The sequence below is a fragment of the Zea mays genome, chromosome 3 (genome assembly GCF_902167145.1).
Source record: "Zea mays cultivar B73 chromosome 3, Zm-B73-REFERENCE-NAM-5.0, whole genome shotgun sequence".
Lineage (NCBI taxonomy): Eukaryota > Viridiplantae > Streptophyta > Magnoliopsida > Poales > Poaceae > Zea > Zea mays.
The window spans coordinates 119,383,730-119,388,185 of record NC_050098.1 but is presented as its reverse complement, the minus strand read 5'-3'; the positions used below and the strand labels follow the sequence as shown (position 1 = coordinate 119,388,185).

At 38.6% G+C, this 4,456-nt stretch overlaps 1 long non-coding RNA gene across 1 annotated transcript; it reads right to left on the bottom strand.

Annotated features, from left to right (window-relative positions):
• Positions 1-2,192: 2,192 nt before the first annotated feature.
• On the bottom strand, positions 2,193-4,177 carry LOC103650469 (uncharacterized). The gene is made up of 2 exons (XR_564162.3): positions 3,825-4,177; positions 2,193-2,646 (listed from the first exon to the last, which is right to left on the bottom strand). It is a non-coding gene; the product is annotated as an uncharacterized lncRNA (long non-coding RNA).
• Between the last annotated feature and the right edge of the window lie 279 nt (positions 4,178-4,456).

Sequence of the window (4,456 nt, the reverse complement as noted above, 5' to 3'; positions counted from 1 at the left end):
ACTGCTAATGCTTACGGGTGACTCGTGGATCACAATAGTGATGACTAACACAAAGAATCTGCTATCAACACGACAAAAAACTATGGGTAAGAACTAAACATGGAAACGATGATCCTTCCAATTCAAGAATCACTAAGATGCATCATGGTATCAACATATATATAACAATAGCAACATAGCCTTTTAGTCCCAAGCAAGTTGGGGTAGACTAGAGTTGAAACCCAACAAGATGTCACCAAAAGGAGAAAGAGAGAAAGGGGGAGGGGAAAAGCTTTTGAGAGCACTAAAAGAAAAAAGCCTAATCACTGTTTGGGCACGTGGATAGCTTCTTTCCATGCACTTCTATCCAAACACAACTCCATTAGGATATTCCATTCCTTCAAGTCCCTTTTGATTGCCTCCTCCCATGTCAAGTTTGGTCGACCTCTACCGCTCTTCACATTATGGTATCAACATATATAACAGTATGAAATGCAAGTTCCACTCACCTGCTAATAAACTTTGCTACAAGCAACAAGGGGTGCAGTACACACAACTACACAAGGCTTGCATGGCTCCTGCATATTCAGAACTACTTCCACGTCAAGGCATCAAAGCAACATGTGTTTACCACTTGCTGCATCTTTTGTTATCGTAAACTATCAACCACGTCTCTCCCTGCGCTAAGTACATGCTGCACCTAAGAATTTTGAGTGTACAACAGCATCCATGTCCATCATCGCCAAGGAACGAACTATTCCTTAAATATATTACCAGACATTGCATCTAGCACACCAGCCAGGGAGAATCGAGAGTGCAATATCACACCTCACATGCATGACTAACGAAATCGATTGTGGCTCACAGCGAAATAGGGGAAACCACACTCCACGCCAAGGGTAGAGCACAAGTCTATCAAAATACCTAACATAGTGGTGGATCCAGGATTTAATAAAGCCCTAGGCTGGTTTTAATAAGATAAGAGTACAAGTGTATCATATAAAATAAAATAGAGCATAAAGACAAAGACTAAAAAAGAGAACATACATATGACCGAGTAGTATCTTCATTCTTCCTCTATTGTCACTACCGGAATTTGGCTCTTTGTCGAGTGCCATATTCTTTGCCGAGTGTTTTTTTTCGGGCACTCGGCAAAGAAGCTCTTTGCCGAGTGTTTTATTTTTGACACTCGGCAAAGAGTTTCTTTGCCGAGTGTCTTTTTTTGACACTCGGTAAAGGGCTCTTTGCCGAGTGCCACAAATACAACACTCGGCAAAGAGCTCTTTGCCGAGTGTTTTTTCTCCAACACTAGGCAAAGACAATTTAAAAATCACATTTTAAAGTAGTAAATTAATTCAAATGAAAAAGTTTTCAACTACAAATTTGTATAACTCATCATGATGTACAATTTATATATTGAACATTTCTTCATATGACAAAATAAAAATAAATTTGTTCATAAAACCTATATCTCTCTCGAGAGTTTATGAAACTAGAAGAGAGACGTATAGAAATTGTGCATATTGTTAGAACCATCATGTGAGATCAACAAATGACCAAACAACAAAAATAAACTTTGTAGATCTTGAGAAGTTATAGAAGTTTATAGTTGACAACTTTTTCATTTGAAGTCATATTGTCAACGAAAACTACATCTGAATTTAAAAAATTTAAAATTTGAATTTTGAAAACGACTTCGAAAGAAAAAACCACCAATATGAAAGTTGTAGGTATTGAAGAGTTATGAAACTTTGTAATTGACAATGTTTTGGTTTGAAATCATCTTGTTATGCAAAACTATGTTTGAATTTTGAAATTTGAATTTTTCAAACTGTCTCGGATGGAAAAACCACCAAAATAAAAGTTGTAGGTCTTGAAATATAATGAAACTTTGTAGTTGACAATTTTTTGATTTGAAATCATCTTATCATTGAAAAATTCGTGTGAAGTTTTCAAATTTAAAATCCAAATTTTGTAAACGGTCTCAGATGTAGAAACTATTAAAATAAAACTTGTAGATCTCAAAAAGTTATGCAACTTTATAGTTGGTCATATTTTCAAATGAACTCATTTAGTGCCTTAAATAATCAAATTACTCTCGATTTGTTATAGTACATGGGGAATGAAAACGTAATATTGACATAATTGATGTAGTAGTGTAGTGGTATAGGAGGGTATGCGCGAGAGAGAGGTTACGAGTTCGAATCTCACCATTTACAAAGTATCTAAATTTGATTTAAAATAATAGTGAAAAGTGATAGGGCAACAGATAAGGTGATAGGTAGGATTGGAGAGTTGTTCCTAGAATTTAAAAAAATGTTTTGCTGTTTTTTTTAATTTTTTTTATTCTTAATTTGCCGAGTGTTTTTCTTTGCCGAGTGCTTTTTGATACTCGGCAAAGTCTTTGCCGAGTGTCCGAAAAAAACACTCGGCAAAGAACCCTTTGCCGATGAAATCTTTGCCGAGTGTTCTTTGCCGAGTGTTACACTCGGCAAAGGCTTTGCCGAGTGTAAAATAGCATTTGCCGAGTGTCTTAGACACTCGGCAAAGAACGCGATTCCGGTAGTGTGTAGCTCCAATTCCAAAGATATGATCTCCTTGCTCTCAGCACATCGCTATGCAACAAACTTCATGAACTCGCTCACCCTATCCAGATATTCTATAATTCTGCAAGACAAAGAATTCTATATGTGAGAAATTATACAATTGTAGATATATATATTTAATAACATGGTAACACAATCAGAACTAACAGTAAAATTACAATGTTAAATGTAGCAGATAAATGAGAACAGAATGCCTTCTAAAATGATAGACCATGTACCGAAGGTTCACACATGAGTGGGGTCTGTGAAAGCAAAAAACTAAAGAGAGTGAAGCTTTTCCTAGCAATAGTATGATGACTGTGTGTTACGTCGGCACATAAATTGTTTGATGAAATGTTAGTGTGCAAGGATTACATAAAATAAATAACACATATATTATCGATATCAATATATCAGAAAATCTTTGCCAACAATCAATACATGAATAAATTGATACAAATCAAATTATACTACAATATGAATTCAATTAATCGATTGTAATGATATTTTTGCTTGCAGAGCTTCAAGTTTCTTTTGACGACATTCTATCTATACAGTTACTGCTCTCACTCATGCAATTGCTCCTGTTCAAAACAAACATAAAAATATTTTTAAATAAGGACCAGACAACCTAGGGCAGGCATGGTTTAAGTACTTCATCGATTTATAGAGCAATGTTTCTATTTATAAGACGCAATGGTGGTGTATTGAGAGGTGCAATGTATTGTGTGATTGCAGATCTTTACTTGATTAAATTGAAAGTGATTAATAGTGTAACTGCATTACAGTGTTGCCAACAACTAGAAAGTGCTTTCTTTTTATGTTTATACAGTTGGACTCTTGTGGGCAACAAAAAATGTTCGGTGGTTATGAATTGGGGGCATTTTTAGTAAAGGTTTCTCCGACTAGACTTCAACCTGATTATTCTGATATAAAGAATACCAACATTGGGCACACTGTGGATTGTGGAACCAACATAGTTTTCTAAATTTTCCAACACAAGGTTAATTAGTACATATGTTGCTACTGACGAACTGAACTAACGCTTCAACAATAGAACTTTGTAGGTTCAGCAGCAACTGAACTAACACTATTGACAAACAGAACGATTCTTCAGAGAGGAATAGATATTTGGATAAAACAACCTTGCCCTGAGTAAGTTCAGCAGCAATAATGATATGGATATGACAATAACAATTATTCAGAGAGGAATAGATATTTCGAAATATAACCTAAAGTCTTTAGACAACATACAATTACCGGATCTAGTGACACTTTCTCTTTCTATTCTTCAGACCAATTCCTCTCCTGCAGGCTGCAGTCGTTGGGGCCTGGGGGAGTGGTGGTGAGCTGCACACAGGGACGGTGGCCAGTGGGGGGGGGGACGTGACGCAAATGCCTGGAGGCTGGAACGACGTAGCTGGCAAGCCCTAGGACACTCCATCGGTGCGCTGGCCAGACGAGGGAGCAGGGTGACCAGTGCTAAGCGCTGGCGGAGCTAAGAGAGAGCAGCGCTGGGTGTCATGGTGAGGCAACCGTCCTACGATAGGCCGACGATGAGATACTTGAGTCAAGCAAATTGGCGAGTGGCTGTGGGACTTAAGGCGAGGAATGAAGACTGTGGGAGAGTGGGAGGGCGCCAGCTGCCAGCAAATAAGATAAAAGGCCCAATAAAGATGGTCTGCCTACTTTTGTTACATGGACCAGGCCCCGGGCCATGGCCCAAGGCCTAAATCCACCCCTAATTGTTGCCCGTGGTGACAGGTGGCAGCGGGGGACTAGGTGTGTGGGCGTGAGCGTATACTCATGTGCAGGGGCGGTATAGCAATGGAGCCACTGCGGCGTCGCCGACATGCCATGGAGGTGTGCAGATGGATTTGTCGGTGCCCCGC